Here is a 22958-nt window from a genome sequence, read left to right as displayed (position 1 = left end):
TGGAGCCAGCATTTTGCTGAAACTGCTCACGTTTTCTTGCAAGAACTGATAAATTTGTAGGAATTTCATGAGCTGACCATTATTAGAAATTAAATTCTGTAATTTACAATGAATTATATTGAAAACAATGTTAATAAATACGCAAAACCCACCACATCCTAAGCATTGCACAAAATTTTACTTTTATCTGTGTTCTTGAGGTTTTCTATATCTATTACCTTGATGTAAATACCTAGTGGATAGCTTATATAATAGTGTGCTATTGTCTGTCTTTTACCAATTTCATGTTCAGCATGTTAAAATTGCCCATGAAGGGTATATTTACAGTACAGATATTGGCAAATGCTACAAAGCAGTGTCTCCTTTTTCTTTAGAGAGTTGGTGGTTAACATTTACCAACATGTTACTGTTTGCTGGCATTTTATCCCCTGACCTATAAGGCGTGGTCCTTCTTTCTTAATAGTACTTGTGATATACAGTTAAATTTGTGTCCTGGATATTGTTAAAAAGTTTGATTTATCTAGTTCAGTCTTGTAGCAAGGAGGATGGATTTTTTATTGAGCCTAAGTAATTCATGAAAAGTAAAGGAACATAGTAAAAGCATGTCAAATAATATTTAATATTGTTACCATTATTCTGTATAGTTTGTGGGTAAGTCTATCAATATAGTCTACAAAATAATTATTTTTAAATTTTTCAAAAATTTCTTAGTTTAAATATATATATTAAGAATTTTTATAGAAATTTCCCTCTTGAATTTTGAGGGGGATGTTGTAATAATACACCGTTTAAAGAATGTTTCATTCCAGTTTGTATGTCTTGGTAACTTGTGATCAGAGACAAAGAAAGAAAAGGATTTTTCTCATGGACCATTAAAAATAGAACATTAGCCACAATGAAATCAATTCATTTACTCCTAGGAAATTAATATTGCTAATCTTGGGTTTGGGTTTAGCAATGTACTTTCACAAAGTCGTCTGTTTCTATGCTAAGAATCCTGGAAATCCTGGCTACGTCCTTGATGCAGACTGACAGATGTTTGTGGAAATGACATCAGCTTCTGCTGGGACGTCTGAACTTGTTATCTATGCTTTGCAATATCAGTAATTAAGAATACCTGGTACAGTTTTTATTAAGCCTCTTTTTGCGATTTCTTCAAGTAGTTTCCATTTTATATCTGAGTTTATATTGGGGCCTTTTAGACAAGTGTAAGAGAAAAGCAGACAGTCTCTCTTGATGGGAAGACTGAATGGCTCTGGCTACTTTTTCATAATAGTCAGCAATATCAGAATGGAGAAGAGTGAGCCACCTAATCAGTTTATAAGGATTTAGTCAACGAGTTCCCCATTGACCCTGGCGCCTGTAATTTATCCCATAAAATGATATCTTATTTATTATCAGTTGATATGGGTATTTTAAGCCTAGAAATGAAATCTTTCTTCTTTTTATTTGTTTTTAAGGAATCCATTTGTTGTCAATTATTTTGTTAGTCTTTGTATATAAACTTGATACAGTGAGTAATAAAGAAGTTCTTAAATAGGTGACTGATTTGTATCATGGACATGAAGAAAGTTTGCAATCCGGTTTTTGACTTTTAAAATTTATCTTAGCAACCCAAATGATCAGGGAAACCTGTGTGGAGTTCTGAAAGGTTTGACATAGAAATTAAGGGCAAGGAGAGGAGGGAGAAAAAGAGAAAGGGAGGGAGAAGGAAGGAGAAAGAGAGAGAATGTGTGTGTTTATGTATGTATTTTTGGGGTAAGATGGGGAGAACTGGGATGCCTCTGTGAATGTAATTTCAGTCTGCTCCAAGGGCTCAAGGAAGGGTGTGATTGCTGTTAGCAAAAATAATAAAAAGTAAACATCTGGGGAGAGGAGAGAGGAGTGAATGGTTTCCATGCAGAACAAAGAACAAAGGTGAGAGAGTCCTGTTTTAGCCTGTCCTGTGTGGATCACTGCCTAGGAGTTAAATGAGGGAAAGTAGTCATAGTTTTAAAACTTTTTTTTTAAAGGAAAGACAGAGAGAAGGAAGGAAGGATAGAAGGAAGGAAGGAAGGAAGAAAGGGAAACATCTTTAAACATTTTCTTGTTTTATTGTATTCTGTTTCTCCGTTTTTGTTACATGGGCTGGGGCCGGGAATCGAACCGAGGTCCTCCGGCATAGCAGGCAAGCACTTTGCCCGCTGAGCCACCGCGGCCCGCCCAGTTTTAAAACTTTTGGTCTGCCCCATCTTAATTAAAGTTTAACATGCAAAGATCCATATTTACATATCAATTACAGTATTTCAGTTACACTTGATTACTTCAACATTTAAAAAAAGATTTATCACAGAATTAATTTACATTTTTAATTTTTAAATTAATTTATAGAATACAACGTTATTCTAGAAAGTTTGAAAAGTAGATTCAGAAAAAAAATCACTGAGTTGCCTCCTTCTAATGTAACTACTATAATTTTTGGTAAGTTCTGTTCCAGAGTTTTATCATATGTACATCTATATTATTTTAAAATTTAATCAAGGTGGAGGGAGAGGGGAGCAGATTTGGGAGAGAAACAATTTTAAATAGGACTTTTTTTCCCTTTTGTCACTGAGTCGTAAACATTTTTTACATTGCCACCAAGTCTTTGTAACCATACTTTCGATAATTGCTTAATGAAGAATTTCCTTTAAGTAGGAAGCACCCTTAGTATCTTTCAAATGCGGTACTGTTTATAAAAACAAAATGCACACAGCTTTTCAGGAACACAGCTATTGTGTTAAGTAAAATAGAACCACAAAGAGTTTGAAATGAAGCCAGATTATCCCCTTTGTTAGCAGGGAACAGTGCTGTGTAAACAAAGGCTGGCAAATCAGTGTATCATTTTTTCCAGGAAAGCAATAGACGCTTAGTTTATCAACCAAGTGTCCAGGTAGGATGCATCACAAGTAATTTGTTTCAGCTATAGTAAAAATACTGTAATTTGGAGATGCTTTGCTTTTATTGCACGTTGGAAATAATTCAGGTCATTCATTCACTAGCATTCCCACGTGCTTTCTGGAGCCTGGTAACAAAAGTTGTACTTAAGCTCTGTGTATAGGTTGAAGGTTGAGAAAATGAAATTCCTTTCTCCTCTGGCCCCCCTGGAGGAGATGCAATCATTTTCTCTCCAATCTAAAAAGGATGGGCCAGAGTCCCTTCATTAATCCTACTTTGTTCTTATCACTGCCACAAAACTAATATGGTATGTAAATTTGTTGCAGTAGTGCAGCATTTATCAGACAATAAACTGAACATATTGATCAGATGAGAAAGGACAATGTAAAATCAGAGGTGGTTCTTCAGATTAACTGCAAATTCAGTAATGATATCTTTCAGTCTTTTAGTCCTAAAAACCACCAGGGTCGATTTTTAAATATGTCTTATCACAGGTGTCAGGTCAAAAGCTATGATAATATAATTTCTGAATTTTATCAGTAATGTTTGTACATCACATTCTTTAGTGATAAAACTGATTAAAACAACCTTGAAAAAAGAGATATTCTTGGACAGGATTTCAGAAATCACTGAGATGCTCAAAAAATGCTATCTGGTCCAAGTGATTGGAATTAACTAATTCTGCTCATATCTTACTTAGCATTCCGGATCCTTCTAATTTTATCCCTGTGTCCTTCTGATGCTGTCAGACCATTAAGCTAAGAGAGTATAAGGTGTCTGCTGTTAGCTAATGTCACATACTTGGATCTTCCTCCAATATTCATCTCAACAGCAGAGAGGGGGAAAATGAGAGAGTAGATCAAAACAAAAACATGGTTTAGTAAGCTCACTACCTGACATCCTTTTATCCACATTCCTGCCAAACCTTTCTTGTGGCTGAAGCAGTGGGATAACTGGTTTGATGGTACTAAATACTGGTTTCTATAGCTTCACTTCTGTGGTTCTTTGGGGGTTCTTTTTGTAGAAAAGAACTTTATCCTAGTGAGCTGTTAGGAGATTCTTTCCTAATAAAAATTGAATTCATCTGTTCATTGACTGTTTTATTATCTTGCTAAATGTGAGGCATTTTGCTAGTTCTGGGGATACAAAGGTGATCCAAAATAGATAGGGTCTCTGCCCTAATGGAGTTTTAATATAGATATTAATACAGTATATCTATATAATATATAGATATAAATATAGATACAGATATTAATGAAGTAACCACCCTGTAGGTGTGCTATAATACTATTATAGCAATGGTAAGTGTTAAAAAGAAGTGGTGTGTAATGCAGCTGCGAGATTATAAAAGCGCATGCTCCAAGGGATCCTCCCTGAGGAAGTGATACTGAGCTGAGATCTCAGCATGCGTGGGTATTCCTCAGGTGAAGAGTGTTTGTATAGTGGAGTGAGTAGGGGCTGGGGAAAAGGGTAAGGGGAGCAGCACTTCGGTTGGTGAGTGTAGCATGTACAAATTCTCTGAAGTTAGATGAAGTGGAAGGTGGAGGGAGAAGGGAGCAGATTTGGGGGAGAAATAAATTTTAGTTTGCAATTAGTCAATTTGAGATGGCAGCTAAGCAGTAAAATGTGTTCTTTCCGTGTAGAGTGGAACATAATCTTGGAAGTAAAGAGTTATTAGAGATGTCATGTAATTCCAGAGACTCAGCTGCTTTTTTCCCACCTGCAGAAATTTGTCAATCTCTGCCCTAATGATTACCTAGTGTTGGAAATAGAATCATGTCCTTCACAAGACATGTTCAAACCTTTTTTTTTATTAATTAAAAAAAATTAACAAAACATTTAGAAATCGTTCCATTCTACATATATAATCAGTAATTCTTAATATCATCACATAGTTGCATATTCATTTCTTAGTACATTTGCATCGATTTAGAAAAAGAAATAAAAAGACAACAGAAAAAGAAATAAAATGATAATAGAGAAAAAAAAACTATACGTACCATACCCCTTACCCTTCGCTTTCATTTACCACTATTTCAAACTGAATTTATTTTAACATTTGTTCCCCCTATTATTTATTTTTATTCCATATGTTCTACTCATCTGTTGACAAGGCAGATAAAAGGAGCATCAGACACAAGGTTTTCACAATCACACAGTCACATTGTGAAAGCCATACCATTGTTCAATCATCCTCAAGAAACATGGCTACTGGAACACAGCACTACATTTTCAGGCAATTTCCTCCAGCCTCTCCACTACATCTTGAACAACAAGGTGATATCTACTTAATGCGTAAGAATAACCTCCAGGATAACCTCTCGACTCTGTTTGGAATCTCTCAGCCATTGACACTTTGTCTCATTTTACTCTTCCCCCTTTTGGTCGAGAAGGTTCTCTCAGTCTCTTGATGTTAATTCTCAGCTCATTCTAGGGTTTTTCTCAGTCCTTTGATGCTGAGTCTCAGCTCATTCCAGGATCTCTGTCCCACGTTGCCAGGAAGGTCCACATCCCTGGGAGTCATGTCCCACGCAGAGAGGGGGAGGTTGGTGAGACTACTCATCATATTGGCTGGAGAGAGAGGCCACATCTGAGCAACAAAAGAGGCTCTCTTGGGGGTGACTCTTAGGCCTAAATTTTAAGTAGACTTGACCTATCCTTTGTGGGGTTAAGTTTCATGTGAACATACCCCAAGCCTGGGGGCTCAGCCTATAGCTTTGGTTGTCCACACTGCTTGTGAGAATATCAAGAATTCAACTTGGGGAAGTTGAATTTCTCCCCACTCTCACCATTCCCCGAAGGGGGCTTGCAAATACTTTTCCAGTCACTGATCAAATCATTCTGGGATTCATCGGGGGATCACTCTGGACAAACCAACAAAATCTCATGTCCTACCTGAGATTCCAAGTACTTATGACATTCTATCAAACTATCTACATGAGTTATATTAGGAAATGCTCTAGTCAAAATCTAAATTTTGTAACAAATAAACATTTTTTGCTTTAGTCTCACACATAATGTGACATTTTAAAGTATTAATTATCATCTATTTTCAGCACCCTGCAATAATGACAATCCTTTGTTCTTCCTCATGCAAAAACATTTTTAAAATTTATACATTGTACATTTCACTATTATTATACACTCTAGGCATTCCTAGATTATACCACCTTGATATTTACCATCTATCTTTCTTTCTGATTTCATTTATGTCCCCAGCCCTCCTCCCTCTATCATTCTCACATGCAGCTTCATTCAGTGTTTTTTTTTTTTTTTTTTTTTTTTTTTTTTTAAAGACAGAGAGAAGGAAGGAAGGATAGAAGGAAGGAAGGAAGGAAGAAAGGGAAACATTTTTAAACATTTTCTTGTTTTTATTGTATTCTGTTTCTCCGTTTTTGTTACATGGGCTGGGGCCGGGAATCGAACCAAGGTCCTCCGGCATAGCAGGCAAGCACTTTGCCCGCTGAGCCACCGCGGCCCGCCCTCATTCAGTGTTTTAACATAATTACATTACAGTTAGGTAGTATTGTGCTGGCCATTTCTGAGTTTTTGTATCCAGTACTGTTGCACAGTCCATATCCCTTCAGCTCCAATTACCCACTATCTTACCCTATTTCTATCTCCTGATGGTCTCTGTTACCAATGACATATTCCAAGTTTATTCACTAATGTTGGTTCATATCAGTGAGGCCATACAGTATTTTTCCTTTAGTTTTTGGCTAGTCTCACTCAGCATAATGTTCTCTAGCTCCATCCATGTTGTTACATACTTCATAAGTTTATTCTGTCTTAGAGCTGTGTAATATTCCATCGTATGTATATACCACACTTTGTTTAGCCACTCGTCTATTGATGGACATTTTGGCTGTTTCCATCTCCTTGCAATTGTAAATAATGCTGCTATAAACATTGGTGTGCAAATGTCCGTTTGTGTCTTTGCCCTTAAGTCCCCAGAGTAGATACCTAGCAATGGTATTGCTGGGTCATATGGAAATTCTATATTCAGCTTTTTGAGGAACCGCCAAACTGCCTTCCACAGTGGTTGCACCATTTGACATTCCCACCAACAGTGGATAAGTGTGCCTCTTTCTCCGCATCCTCTCCAGCACTTGTCATTTTCTGTTTTGTTGATAATGGCCATTCTGGTGGGTGTGAGATGATATCTCATTGTGGTTTTGATTTGCATTTCTCTAGTGGCCAGGGACATTGAGCATCTCTTCATGTGCCTTTTGGCCATTTGTATTTCCTCTTCTGAGAAGTGTCTGTTCAAGTCTTTTTCCCATTTTGTAATTGGATTGGCTGTCTTTTTGTTGTTGAGTTGAACAATCTCTTTATAAATTCTGGATACTAGACCTTTATCTGATATGTCGTTTCCAAATATTGTGTCCCATTGTGTAGGCTGCCTTTTTACTTTCTTGATGAAGTTCTTTGATGCACAAAAGTGTTTAATTTTGAGGAGCTCCCATTTACTTATTTCTTTCTTCAGTGCTCTTGCTTTAGGTGTAAGGTCCATAAAACCACGTGTTCAAATCTTAACCCTTTATCCTGTGGGTGTGAACTCATTTGTAAATAGAATTTTTGATGATCCATATAAGGTCAAATTGAATCAGGGTAGGCCTTAATCCTATATGACTAGATTCCCTATAAGCAAATGAGATTTGAACATGGAAGTAAAAGCCCAAGGAGGCCACAAAAGGAGACTGCCATCTGACCAACAGAAAGCTACGATGTTGGAGAAAGCATGGCCTGCCAGTACCAGTACCTTGATTTGGGACCTCTAGCTTCCAAAACTGTTTGTTAAGCTACCAGCCTGTGGCATTTATCACAGCAACCATGGCAAACAAAGACATCAAACAACTGCTTTACTTTCTTGATGTCTCAGAACTTGTGCTTCCTCACGGTTTCTGCTTTTTGCCTTCTCTTTTTTTCTTTTGGCTTACATCGGCTACCCTCTACCTGAGAAGGAGAATTTGATCAGTTCATTCAGTCACTGTTGAGCCTATGGGGAGAAGTTTTATGCCTGACTACTTCATAAGCTTCTGGCCGTCTGTGATGGTTGGGTTCAGGTGTCAGCTTGGCCAGGTGATGGTGCCCAGTTGTCTGGTCAGACAAGCACTGGCCAAACCTTTAATACAAGGATATTTCATGGCTGGTTGATAAACTGGAAGGCTGGTTTATTAAATCATCTGTCAGTTTACTGCATCTGAGGCTGATTACATCTACAGTCAACTAAGGGCGTGTTTCCTTGCAAATGAGAGAATCCAATCAGTTGGATTAGATTCAATCCGTTGAGGACTTTTTTTTTTTAATTTTTAAATTAATTAAAAAAAATTACAGGAAAGAAACACAAACATTCTTAATATGTGATCAGTCCAGTCTACATATATAATCAGTAATTCACAATATCATCACATAGTTGCATATTCATCATCATGATCATTTCCCAGAACATTTGCATTAATTCAGAAAAAGAAATAAAAAGACAACAGAAAAATAAAACAAAAACAGAAAAAAAAACATACACACCATACCCCTCACTCCTTCCCCTCATTGATCACCAGCATTTCAAACTAAATTTATTTTAACATTTGTTCCTCGTATTATTTATTTATTTATTTATTTATTTATTTATTTATTTTTACATGGGCACATGCGGTCTTTATGATGATTACAACTATGGCAAGCCTATGACAGATAGATTAGTGTTAATGATGTTCACTTACAAAAAGTTCAAAGTTGTTGTACCCAGAGCAAATTCGGTGTAGGAAGAATTTTTTTTTATTATTGATTAATTAAAAAAAATTACAAGAAACAAACATTCCCAGCACATACACTCAGCAATTCACAATATCATCACATAGTTGCATATTCATCATCATGATCATTTCCCAGAGCATTAGCATCAATTCAGAAAAAGAAATAAAAAGACAACAGAGAAATACAACAAACAGAAAAAAAAAAAGATTTTACAGGCCATACCCCTTACTGATCCCTTTCATTGATTACTAGCATTTCAAACTAAATTTATTTTAACATTTGTTCCCCCTATTATTTATTTTTATTCCATATATTCTACTCATCTGTTGACAAGGTAGATAAAAGGAGCATCAGACACAAGGTTTTCACAATCTTACACAATCACATTGTGAAAGCTATACTCAAGAAACGTGGCTACTGGAACACAGCTCTACATTTTCAGGCAGTTCCCTCCAGCCTCTCCATTACATCTTGGATAACAAGGTGATATCTACTTAATGCATAAGAATAACCTCCAGGATAACCTCTCGACTCTGGAATCTCTCAGCCATTGACACTTAGTCTCATTTCACTCTTCCCCGTTTTGGTCGAGAAGGTTTTCTCAATCCCTTGATGCTGAATCTCAGCTCATTCTGGGATTTCTGTCCCACGCTGCCAGGAAGATCCACACCCCTGGTAGTCATGTCCCACGTAGACAGGGGGAGGGTGGTGAGTCTGCTTGCTGTGTTGGCTGGAGAGAGAGGCCACATCTAAACAACAAGAGGTTCTCTTGGGGGTGACTCTTAGGCTTAATTTTAAGTAGGCTTGACCTATCCCCTGTGGGGTTAAGTTTCATATGAACAACCCCCAAGACTGGGGGCTCAGCCTATAGCTTTGGTTGTCCACACTGCTTGTGAGAATATCAAGAATTCAACTTGGGGAAGTTGAGTTTTCCCCTGTTCTCACCATTCCCCGGAGGGGACTTTGCAAATACTTTCCCACTCACTGATCATATCACTCGGGGTTCATCAGGGCATCACCTGGGCAAACCAACAAAATCTCATGTCCTATACAAAGTTCCATGTACTTAAGGTGTTCAATCAACTATCCACATAAGTTATATTAGGAGATGCACTCACTAGTCAAAGTATAGATTTGTACCAAATAAACATTTTTTGCTTTAGTCTCATACATTAGTTGAAATTTTAAAATATTAAGTACCATCTATTTTCAGCACACTGCAGTAATGACATTCTTTTGTTCTTCCTCATGCAAAAACATTTTTAAAATTTGTACATTTAGTCACTATCATTATACACTCTAGGCATTCCTAGATTATACCATCTCAATCTTTATTGTCTATCTTTCTTTGTGATTTCATTTATGCCCCAGCCCTCCTCCCTCTATCTTTCTCATATGCAGCTTCATTCAGTGTTTTAACATAATTGTATTACAGTTGGGTAATATTGTGCTGTCCATTTCTGAGTTTTTATATTCAGTCCTGTTGCACAATCTGTATCCCTTCAGCTCCAATTACCCAATATCTTACCCTATTTCTATCTCTTGATGGTCTCTGTTACCAAGGAAATATTCCAAGTTTATTCACTAATGTCAGTTCATATCAGTGAGACCATACAGTATTTGTCCTTTTTGTTTTGGCTAATCACACTCAGCATAATGTCCTTAAGGTCCATTCATGTTGTTACATACTTCATAACTTTATTCTGTCTTACAGCTACATAATATTCCATTTTATGTAAATGTCACAGTTTGTTTAGCCAACTGTCTATTGATGGACATTTTGGCTGTTTCCATCTCTTGGTAATTGTTAATAATGCTGCTATAAACATTGGTGTGTAAATGTCCATTTGTATCCTTGGCCTCGTGACCTTTGAGTAGAGATAGCATATAGATGGGTCCTGTTTTTTAATCCATTCTGCTAGACCCGTTCAGGACTTTTAAGGGAGAAGAGAAAATTTGCACTGCTTCTTCAGCCACTGAGCCTCTCCTGTGGAGTTCATCAAGACCTTTCACTGGAGTTGCCAGCTTCATGGTCTGCCCTGTGGATTTTGGACTCTTGCATCCCAAGGGTTTCATGAGACACTTTTATAAATCTCATATTTACAGGTATCTTCTGTTGGTTCTGATTCTCTAGAGAAACCTGCCTAATATATCATCCTATGGTCAGATCTCATCTCTTGTTCCTTTGGTGCTGGCCTGGGAGGCACAAACATATGGTGACTTATACTTAAGGAACCGATTCGAGTAGATGAATGGGTCCTTACCCACAAAGAGCTCACCTTACTATTGTGGAAACACACAACTCAGTGTGACAGGTGATGCAAAGCATGTGGAACAGGACATAGTGGTGGAGGGAATACTACAAACCTTTACTGGAAACAGACAGAATATAATTACATTAGAAGGAATACAGTACCATAACTGACACTTGTTTATATCAGACTTAGCTAATCTCGAATGTATAAAAACTCAAAGACTTCCCAAGCGAATTATATTTGTACAAAACCTTGTACATGAATATTCATATTAGCATTAGTTGTAATAGCCAAAAAGTGGAAACAACCCAAATGTCTATTGACTGTTGAGTGGAGAAACCAAACATAGTATATCCATCTAATGGTATATTATTTGACAATTTAAAAGGAATGTAGTATTGATAATGCTGCAATATGAATGAACCTTCATGACATCATGTTGAGTGAAAAAAGGACAAAAATTGTATAATCTCCCTTATATGAAATAGAATGTGCAAATTCATAGAGTCAGAGGTTAGAATACAGGTTACCAGGTGGGGGTGAGGAATGAGTACAGAATTTCTGTTTAGAGTGACAGAAAAGTTTTACTGAAAGATAGTGGTGAAGGTAGTACAAAGTTGTGAATGTGTTTAACACCACTGAATTATATAAGCATCCCTCATTTTATTGTGCTTCACAGATACTGTGTTTTTTTTTTTTACAAATTGAAGGTTAGTGGCAACCCTGCATTTGTGCCATTTTTCCATCAGCATGTGCTCACTTCATGTCTCTGTGCCACATTTTAGTAATTCTCACAGTATTTCAAACTTTTGCATTACTGTTATATCTGTAATGGTGATGTGTGGTTTTTGATGTTACTATTGTAATTGTTTTGGGGCACCATGAACCATGCCCATATAAGATGGTGAATTCAATCCATAAATGCTGTGTGTGTTCTGACAGCTCTACTCATCTCTCTACTTCATCTTACTCCCTCTCATTGGTTGTCCCTATTTCCTGAGACACAGCAACAGCAATATTTAAATGAAGCCAATTAATGACAATGCAATGTTCTCTGTAGAAAAAGGAAATATTTGTTCTATATACAGAACATTTCATCTCAATCAATTTTATTACATTTAAATGACCGTGACACCAATAGTCAACAAAAAAAATTTCTACTCATACTTCTATGGCTGTCTATGGGAAAAATATAGACATTTCAGTCTTCATATAAATGACCAACCAGGTTTCCTTTGCCTATTGCAAGATAAAATTATGCTTCAGAAATCATACATAACTGATTACATTTTAGAAAAAAAAAGATGAGTTGAAACTGTTGCCATTTATGTTTTTTAAGTTTACTCTCAAAAGTATTCAAATGATTGCAAGAAAGACATATATATATATATAATCAAACCCAGTAGTTGTATCAGCTAAGGGTAGGTGTTCTCTGAACCAGAGGCTCTCATGTTGGCAAAATAATGGATCCGAGGATTTTATGGTGACAAGGCATCCCTTAATAGTGACTACCTCTCGGCCTTTTGGCTTCAGAATTCTGTGAGTAACTGTTCATCATAAACATGAAGGCATTCAGGGAAAATGGAGGTCTCCACAATTGTATTTACTGAAGTCTTTCCATTTCCTTAAACTAAATGAAGTGTTACTGTCTCTTTATTTGTTCATCTTCATGCATGAATACAGTACTTCACTTAAAAACTTCTCAAGAGAAATGTTAATTATTTGAACATTCTGGCTCTAGTTTTGCCCAGTTTTCATTTCTTAATATTCAAAATTACAACTTCATCAAATGAATTGAAACTAATCAACATGCATAAATATAGTATGACACACATCCTTTCTTCCTCTCTAATAAGAAAAATAATAGTAGAGGGTTGCCCAAATTTTTTAGAGTTTTCAATTCAGAAAAATATTGGTATTCCAAATATCTTTTAAAAGAATATATATTATCAGAAAATCTGAAACATTGTGGGATAAAATGCACATACAATATAAGTAAGAAAGCAACTTGAAGAATATAAAAATTCTGCAGGAGACCAATCTATACTTCAATAAAACCTATCAATAAAAACATATTTTTTCCACTTACACTATAGTGGACAATTGTGAGTGAGAATGCATTTAGATTTATAAAGACATAAAAATATAGTACTGTAAAATTATTCAAAGAATATTTTTCAAATGTTTAAACAGTAATGAAAACTAAAAAACTTTAGGCAATATGCAACTTTAAAAATTACTATCATACCAGTTAAATCCATAACCACTTTTTTTTTGGAAATGATTATTTATTTTAAATGTCTCAGAAACTTTGTGTCAGTGGAACACTTCTCACACCCACTGCAACTTTCATTTAACTTTTATTAAGCATTTACCAGTCTCAAAGCATGCATGATGACATACATTTTAGGTTTACAATGTTTCTAAGTCATTTCCTTTCTACATGCATTTTAAGTCTATATTGATTTAGATGATAACCAATAAAAACTTAAAACTGATGTGTTACATAACCACTTTTAAAATGGATTTATTTGCACCTTTTTAATGCAAAGGGAATCTTAGAGATATTAAAACAAAACAAAACAAAAATTCTTTGGTGTCTGGCTCACATTTTGCCTCCAAACCTTTTCACATTTAACAGTTGCACCTTGAACATATAAGCTAAGAATTTTAATGTTTTTCAAATAGTTTATGTCTACATTTATCTTAAGAATTATATTTGAAAACTATAATGCTAAGAACTAAAATACCTACTTCAAACTTTAAAAAAATAAAATAATCACAAAAGTTCACAATTGTGTTCACCTCAAATGTCCATAAGTGACAAAAAAAGCAAACAATCACATGTTCAGATACTCTTCCTCAGATTGCGATACTATGCTGATGTGTACCAAGCCACACATTCAATCCTTGGCAGAGTCTATTTGAACACAATCTTATCCTCAAATCCAAATAACTGTAAAACCTTTAATCATTAAAAACCATCAACATGCAATTTGATTCTTCCAGAGTCATTTGGGGTCTGCAAATTAATTGGTACAAAATGAAATTGTACAAAGCACATTAACTCTGAAATGTTATTCTTAATGCCCAGACAAAGATGAGATGTATAATTTATACAAAAATACTTTAAACTATTTTGGTTATGATTTTCCATATGTTTAGCTGCTGTGGTGGATATGTGCATCCTCTTTGCTATGTCATAAGCACAGGTAATATCTGGTTGCTTTTCTGGATCTGGGTTGATGCATATATTAACTAACTGTCATAGTTCCTCTAAATAGTGATCTGAAGGGAGGGGTGGGTAGTCATAGTTCTGTCATCTTACACAGAGAGTATAAATTCATTGTCATCAAAGAAAGGACACTGTAACTTAGCCATCTCACACAATAGACAACCAGGAGACCAGAAGACAGATTTGAAGTTGTATCCATTTTCATGTATTCTCTCTGGAGACATGTAATAAGGTGTACCCACTAAAGAATGTACAGCAGTGGTTTTGAAGCTGGAAAACCGGCCAAGCCCAAGATCACCGAGTTTTACCATCCCAGTGGCTATAATGACCACATTAGCTTGTTTTATATCCCTATGCATGACTCGTCAAGAGTGCACATGTTCCAATGCATGGCAGAGCTGAACAAAGTACTTTCAAACTGTTCTTCCAGGAATCAACCTCTTTTGTTTCTTAAAATATTTTATCATTCTGGATAGATCACCAGCATCTGCTGGTTCCAAAACTATGTTTAATTCATTATCTTCAATGAATGATGTATAATATTTAATTACATTTGGATGATTGAGTTGCTTAAGGAGATCTATTTCTTTGATGCAATCAGAATTTGCTTTGGCATCCATTAAATCAAATATCTGTACTTTTTAAGAAGCTGCTGGTGCTGAATCCAAAAGACAGGCTGCTCTTTAAACTTCGCTAAATTGTCTATGGCCAATTTTCTTTTGTATTTGAAAGTTGGCTGATGTATTATAGCCCATATTCGGTCATGAGGCTTTCTTTGGTTGGAACTGGGGAACAGGTGGCCCTTGCATTCCTTGTGATTGCTCATCCATTGTCAGAAGCAACAGAAACTTTAGAAGTCAGGGAGTTGGGAGTTTTCTGTTGTCCCACCCACAAGGGATCTTGGGCAGGAGCATGCTGCCACAGAGAGTCCCCCTGGGCCAGGGGCTGTGACTGAGGCCTGGAGCCAACTGACCATCTCCTGCCATGCTGCCCTCACAGATGTTACATGTCCAGGCACCCACCCTGCACACAGCGAGAAGTGGCCTGAGTGCAAGCCTAGCAGTGGCCTATCCACCCCTGCCTCCTCCTCCTTCTCTGGCAGTTCCTGCTATTAGGACTGTATACATCCCAGCCCACTTGCTGAATATTTAAAGCCCACTGTTGAGATCTACTGCTCAGAAAAAAAGAGGTTCCTTTCTAATATTACTTGCTCATTGACAATGAACCCAAGAATTTTGATAGAGATTGTGCTGGTTTGAAAGGATGTATGTCCCCTAGAAAAGACATGTTTTAATCTAAATCCCATTTCATAAAGGCAGAATAATCCGTATTCAATACTATATGTTTGAAACTGTAATCAGGTCATCTCCCTGGAGATGTGATTTAATCAAGAGTGATTGTTAAGCTGGATTAGGTGACGACATGTCTCCACCCATTTGGGTGAGTCTTGATAAGTTTCTAGAGTCCTATAAAAGAGGAAACATTTTGGAGAATGAAGGAGATTCAGAGAAAGCAGAGAAGAACGACATAGCCACGAGAAGCAGAGAGCCTACCAGCCAGCGACTTTTGGAGATGGAGAAAGAAAGTGCCTCCTGGGGAGCTTCATGAAACAGGAAGCCAGGAGAGAAAGCTAGCAGGTGACTCTGTGTTCACCATGTGCCCTTCCAGCTGAGAGAGAAACTGTGACTGTGTTTGCCATGCGCCTTCTCACTTGAGAAAGAACCCTGAACTTCATCGGCCTTCTTGAACCAAGGTATCGTTCTCTGGATGCCTTTGATTGGACATTTCTATAGACTTGTTTTAATTGGGACATTATATCTCAGCTTTAGAACTGTAAACTAGCAACTTATTAAATTACCCTTTTGAAAAAGCCATTCCGTTTCTGGTATATTGCATTCCGGCAGCTAGCAAACTAGAACAGAGATGTACAACTAGGGGAATGTTTTTTTCATGCCTGTGAACACACCATCCATTCTGCAGCCCATGGGTGAAGGAGTAATTTAGACTTTCAAGTCTTATTATTTATGATATACATTTTAAGGCTACAGCTGCCATAGATAGTGATTCCTATGATGGATCTGGGGAAAGTAAATTGAAAACCTCCTGGAAAGGAGTTACTATTCTAGATGCCATTAAGAACATTTGTAATTCATGGGAGGAGGTCAAACTCTTGGAAGCTTTGAGGGTTTCAGGACTTCAGTGGAGGAAGTAACTGCAGATGTAGAGGAAATAGAAAGAGAACTAGAATTAGAAGTGGACTCTGAAGATGTGACTGAATCACTACACTCTCATGATCAGACTTGGATGGATGAGGAGTTGCTTCTTATGGATGAGCAAAGAAAGTGGTTTCTTGAGATGGAATCTACTCCTGATGAACAGGCTGTGAACACTGTTGAAATGACAACAAAGGATTTAGAATATTACATGAACTTAGTTGATAAAGGCCACAGCAGGGTTCGAGAGGATTGATTCCAATTTTGAAAGAAGTTCTGTGGGTGAAAAGTATTTTGTGAAAGGAAGAGTTAATGGATGTGTGTGGAGAATTCCTGATATTCTCACAAGCAGTGGGGACAATCAAAGCAATAGGCCAAACCCTCAATCTTGGGGTTTGTTCATGTGAAACTTATCCCTGAAAAGGATAGGCTAAGCCTACTTAGGCCTAAGAGTCACCCCCCAGAGAACCTCTTTTGTTGCTCAGATGTGGCCTCTCTCTCTCAGCCAACACAACAAGCAGACTCATTGCCCTCCCCCTCTCTATGTGGACATGACTCCCAGGGGTGTAAACCTTCCTGGCAACATAGGACAGAAATCCTAGAATGAGCTGGGACTCAGCATCAAGGAATTGAGAAAACCTTCTCGACCAACAGGGGGAAGAGAGAAATGAGACAAAATAAAGTGTCAGTGACTGAGAGATTTCAGAGTCGAGAGGTTATCCTGGAGGTTATTCTTACACATTATATAGATATCACCTTTTTAGTTAAGGTATATTGGGCAGGCTGGAGGGAAGTGCCTGAAAATGTAGAGCTGTGTCCCAGTAGCCATGTTTCTTGGAGATGATTGTATAATGATATAGCTTTCGCAATGTGACTGTGTGATTATGAAAACCTTGTGTCTGATGCTCCTTTTATGTATGGTATGGACAGATGACTAAAACATATGGATTAAAAATAAATAAATAATAGGGGGAATAAATGTTAAATTTAGCAGATTGAAACGCTAGTGATCAATGAAAGGGAGTGGTAAGGGGTATAGAAAAAAATAGGGGAAACAAAGGCTAAAATATATTGGATAGATGGAAATACTAGCAGTCAATGAGAGGGAGGGGTTAGGGGTATGGTATGTATGAATTTTTTCTTTTTATTTCTTTTTCTGAATTGATGCAAGTGTTCTAAGAAATGATCATGGTGATGAATATACAACTGTATGATGATATTGTGAGTTATTGATTATATATCAAGAATGGAATGATTATATAGTAAGAATGTTCATGTTTGTATATTGTAGTGTTTTAAAAGAAATAAAAAATTAAAATAAATAAATAAAAAGGAAAAAAAAAGAGTTAATGGATGTGGCAAACTTTATTGTCTTATTTTAAGAAATTGCCACAGCCACATCATTCTGCAGCAGCCGCCATTGTTGTTAGTCAGCAGACATCCACATTGAGTCAGGACCCTCCACCAGGAAAAAGATTATGACTCATTGCAGGCTCACATGATGGTTAACATTTTTTTTTTTTTTAGCAATAAAGTACTTTAAATTAAGGTATGTGCATTTTTTGCTTTAACTTTTTTTATTGTATAGTATAACATATACAAAGCAAATGAATAAAAAGGCAATAGGTTTCAAAGCACTCTTCAACAAGTAGTTACAGTACAGATCCGAGAGTTTGTCATGGGCTATCATACAGTCCTCTCATATTTTTCCTTCTAGGTGCTCCAGAATATAGGAGGCTAGAGAGCTTAAATTTCTTTTTTATCATCACAATCGACTTTTTTTTGTGTGTGGAAAATAACATATATACAGAAAAGCTATGAATTTCAACGCACAGCACCACAATTAATTGTAGAACATATTTCAGAGTTTGACATGTGTTACAATTCCACAATTTTAGGTTTTTTACTTCTAGCTGTTCTAGAATACTGGAGACTAAAAGAGATATCAATTTCATGATTCAGCATTTATAGTCATTTGTTAAATCCTACCTTCTCTGTATAACTCCACCATTACCCATTATTATTTTTTTTTAAACATAGTGCTATCACACACTTCCTAGACTACAATATAGTGTAAACATAGCTTTTTAATGCACGGTTTGGAAAACAAACTAAAAAATTCGTGTGACTTGCTTTATTGTGATACTTTACTGAGGTGGTCTGGAACTAAATCCACAATATCTCTGAAGTATGCTTGTTCTTGAAAGTGGTTAAAATGGGAAATTTTAGGTTGTATATATGTTACCAGGATAAAAATTTAAGAAACCCAAAGAACTGGACAATGCAAAGGGTGAACCCTAATATAAACTATGGGGCGGGCCGCGGTGGCTCAGCGGGCAAAGTGCTTGCCTGCTATGCCGGAGGACCTCGGTTCGATTCCCGGCCCCAGCCCATATAACGAAAACGGAGAAACAAAATACAATAAAACAAGAAAATGTTTAAAAGATGTTTCCCTTTCTTCCTCTCTTCCTTCCTTCTATCCTTCCTTCCTTCTCTCTGTCTTTCCTTTAAAAAAAAAAAAAAAAAAAAAAAAAAAAAAAAAAAACTATGGATTATAGATAATATAATTATAATAATATATACAATTAATGAACATTAATTAATTGTATGTACTACATGAATGCAAAATGTTAATAATAGGAAAACTGTGTATGAGGTGAGGGGGAATGTTTGAATTCAGTGTGTTCCACATGATTTGTTTGTAAACCTACAACTGCTCTAATAAAAAGTAATAATAATAAAGAAATGAAGTATTGACAAATGCTACAATGTGGTTGAACCTTGTGAAAGAAGCCAGACACAGAAGGCCACATATTGTATCATCCCATCTATATGAAATGTTCGGAATAGGTAAATCTATATTTAAAATAGATACCTCAGAGCAGCTAGAAATAAAAACCTAAAATTATAGAATTGCAACCCATACCAAACTCTGAATTTGTTCTACAACTAATTGTTGCAATGTACTTTGAAATCTATTGCTTTTTTGAATATGTTATTTTTCACACACACAAAAAAAAAAGAAGAAGAAAGAGGGAAGGAAGGATTTAAGAAATGTATAAGACAATATATTGATATTTCTTTTGGTCTCCAATGTCTTGGAACAGCTAGGAGAAAAAATAGAAAATCATGAAACTGAAATCCATACCAAACTTTAAAATCTGTTGTATAACTACTTGTTAAAATGTACTTGGAATCGCTTCTCGGCCTTTTGGCTAAGATCAAGTGTAGTATCTGTTCTTATCAGTTTAATATCTGATACGTCCTCTATCCGAGGACAATATATTAAATGAATTTTTGGAGCAGGGAGATGGAATAGGAGCTTGCTCCGTCCACTCCACGCATCGTCCTGGTATTGAAGTACTTCCAGGAACAGTGCACCCCTCCCTCAAATGCAATGTGAACTGACAGACTTGACTTTTCCTTGCTCTCCAGCCTTCTCCTTTTCTTTACCAGACTGGGATGTCCAGAGCTCTCTTTGTATCTTTCCCCCTGAGCTGCTTGTGCTGTCGTTTCTTCTGCGTCTCTTTCTTTCTTTTCTTCCTGCTGTCACGTCCTTTATTCATGGCGATGGCCAACCCAGGTTTCACACAAGTGGTAAATAAATGCTAGGTAAAAAAAAAAAAAAAAAAAAAGTACTTGGAAATTTATTGCTTTTTGTATATATGTTATTTTTCACAATTAAAAAAAGTGAAAAAAAAAAGATTAGTGGTTGCCAGGGGATGGGGAAGGAGGAATTGGGACTGAGTGCTAATAGGTAGGGGGTTTCTTTTTTGAGATGCTGGAAATGTTCTGGAATTAGTAGTGATAGCTGTAAAACAGTGACTATACTAAAAACTACTTTAAAATGGTGAATTTTGTGTTATGTGTGAATTATATTTCAATTTAAAATAACTCTAGGTATTAATCAATTATATTGTGATGCAGTAAGTTCCTTTCAGTTAGAAAACCTGGGTCAAATGTATTTGCTGAGTTCTCTTTACCTGTATCTCTAGAATCTGGAGAAGGTATATTATTTCCTTGGATTGCTGTGAAGATTGACTAAGAATACTCATTGGTAGACTCAACCAAAAGTAAGAAGACACACAGTTTTATGAGTATGGTTATGATATGGTTTGTAATCACCCTGTGGTTGTCAGTGCACTTATTAAGCAGCCTTTGTTGCTGGCTGTTGAGACCCTCCAGGAGGATTCTGCAATCCTGGCAAAGGGGTGAGGGATTTCCCCTTGGCCTGACCCTGGGGCCAAGCCTTGCCCCAGGCAAAACTCAGAAGTGTTTTTTCCCTGCTTCCCCTTTTTCTGGCCTGGTAGTCTTTTGGGCTTTAATTTCAGCATCTCTTCCATCTGTCTCTCCTCTCAAGAGATCCGTGTTTTCCTGCGGCATGTCCTGTCAGGGTGGGAGTGACTGTTTTACACCGTATTTTTATCTTAAAAGAAGCCCAAATAAACTCAGAGGGCAGAGTCTTCGGACCTGTGGAAAGGGAGGATGGGAGATTATTTTGAAGCAGTGGTGCCTTCCTGAGCACCCCTGACATCACCCCAATCCGGGCCCAGCTGGCTTCCTTATCTCAGGCCAGCCCCACTTGGCTGTGCCCACTGCTGCCGCTGCAGCACCTTCTGGAAGAGGAAGTCAGGAAACTGGCTTCAGTTTCTTGCTCTCACAAGATGAGGTTAAAATGGAGGCCACAGCAGCACAAGCAGAAGCAGCGCTGATGGTGGCTCAGGGGTGTCATTAGGACACTAATGAATCACTGCTGGGCCTGGTTCTTGTCTCTGACTCAGCTTAAAACTCTTTTTGGTGAACAGAAAGCCAGTAACCAGTGAAGTCAAAGCTTATGCGAGATTCTCAGGATTGGAAGCCACTGAGTGTTTCTTGAGCTTTTATTTCTAAAACAAGAGGGGAAGCCATTCCACAAGCTTCTCTGTGTTCTCGGATGCAGAGGGATGCGGCTAGCGGCCTGCCGAGGGTGACTATGAGCTGGGGCTCTTGTTTCTTTTGGAACTGAAAAAATTGTACAGGAGTTTCGAAAACAGGAAGCTGGCAAGGAGAGCTATTGGAATTATGCAAATTAAGCAGTCCATGTGGAATGCAGGTGGGAGTCTGCCTGTGGGAAAGGCTGGAGAATGAGTCAAATGGAAACAGCTGGGTTATGATGCCCATGCACAGGGGAGGAAAGTGGGAGATCCACCGTGGGGCACTTTTTAGTGTGGATGTGAAGCCGTTGTTACCCTGGCTGTATCTGCCTAAGGGAGTACTGAGTCAGTGCAGCAGCTAGGGCAGAGGGGAAGGAAGGCTCTCGCTGGATGCAATAAGAGAAAGTAAAATGCTTACTTTGCTCCAGGAGGCAGTCGCATTTTCTTGTGGATGTAAGGAATGGAGCAGTGTGAGCGCTGAAAGTCCCTTACAGTCCAGAGACTCTAGGAGGATTGAGCACACTGGCAGCTGCTGAGGGGGCTGGGAGTCCATACTGGGATGGCTGCCCCCTCCAGGAAGGGGTGATGGGGGTGCCCTAGTTTAGATTAGTGATTCACAAACTTTTGGGAATGAAGGCACTTTGTTACAGCTTATTCTGGGGTGTATTATTTTCCCTATCCTTTAAAAGTGATGTTAGCGTAAAAGAATTGTTTTAAATATTAAAATTAAAATTTTCCTGTTTTTTGAAATTTCTAAAACGATAGCCTTCAGAGGCATTGGAATATTAGGACCGTGATTTTCTATCCTATAGTCTCTTAAGGGTGAACAGAAGTCCTCTGGTATTGATAAGAACAGAGGTTGCCATGGGAGGATCTTTGCTTGCTAACTCTTCTCCACTCCAGGCAGTGTCAACTTCTGAGGAAGTTCTTTTCCCCAGAATCATTACTAATCAAAATATAAGTTTCTGCTTCTAATCTCTTTCCCCTAAAGTCTATAAATCATCCCGTCATCAGAGTTAATTTCCTAAACAGATTTAATCATGCCACCTCCCTTCCTCAACAATTTTCAGTGGGTCCCCCCTACTTATATCAACTTCAGCATCTTAGCGTGGGGCATGGAAGACCTTCTGTGACTTAACCCTGTACTACCTTTCCAGTTTCAAAATCTTTTATAACCTTCCTTGTGCCCATAATTGCTGCTCTACCCAACTATGGGTCATTTCTAAAACATCAAGAAACATAAAAACTTAGCTCAAACAGGAATTTTACTTTATATTATACTTTATACAATACAGGGATTTATTAGTTCCCGGGTCAAAAAGTCCAGTGTCATGGTGTTTCAGGCAAGGCTTGATCCAGTAGCTCATTAAGTCCCTAAGACTTAGTTTCTTTCTGTCTGATTCTCATGGTCCCAAGATGGTTGCAAACAGCTCTTGAGTTTTGTGCCTCTTTGTTCATGTGTCCAAAGAAAGAGATAACATCTTTGTCCCAGTGTTTCAGCCAATCTTCATTCTGATTAGACTTGTTTATGCCATATATCTATCCCTGCACTAATCTGTCCCCATAGTCAGTGGGATGGAATGTACTGACTGGTTGCCTGCTGCAAGGTTTCCTCTCACATCAGTTTTCCAGAACTGTATGGATATCTAAATGGGCATTACGGGTATAG

The 22958-nt window shown here is 37.4% G+C and overlaps 1 non-coding gene and 1 pseudogene across 1 annotated transcript; one reads left to right on the top strand and one right to left on the bottom strand.

The window, feature by feature from the left end:
* LOC143657470 (serine/threonine-protein kinase Nek7 pseudogene) overlaps window positions 1-14993 on the bottom strand; it is a 42911-nt pseudogene extending 27918 nt beyond the window's left edge.
* A 4578-nt stretch (window positions 14994-19571) lies between these two features.
* LOC143675312 (U2 spliceosomal RNA) lies at window positions 19572-19762 on the top strand. The gene has a single exon (XR_013171545.1). It is a non-coding gene; the product is annotated as a U2 spliceosomal RNA (small nuclear RNA).
* Window positions 19763-22958: the final 3196 nt, after the last annotated feature.

The sequence above is a fragment of the Tamandua tetradactyla genome, chromosome 2 (genome assembly GCF_023851605.1).
Source record: "Tamandua tetradactyla isolate mTamTet1 chromosome 2, mTamTet1.pri, whole genome shotgun sequence".
Lineage (NCBI taxonomy): Eukaryota > Metazoa > Chordata > Mammalia > Pilosa > Myrmecophagidae > Tamandua > Tamandua tetradactyla.
The sequence above is the reverse complement of the archived record's forward strand: the minus strand, read 5'-3'. Positions and strand labels throughout refer to the sequence as shown.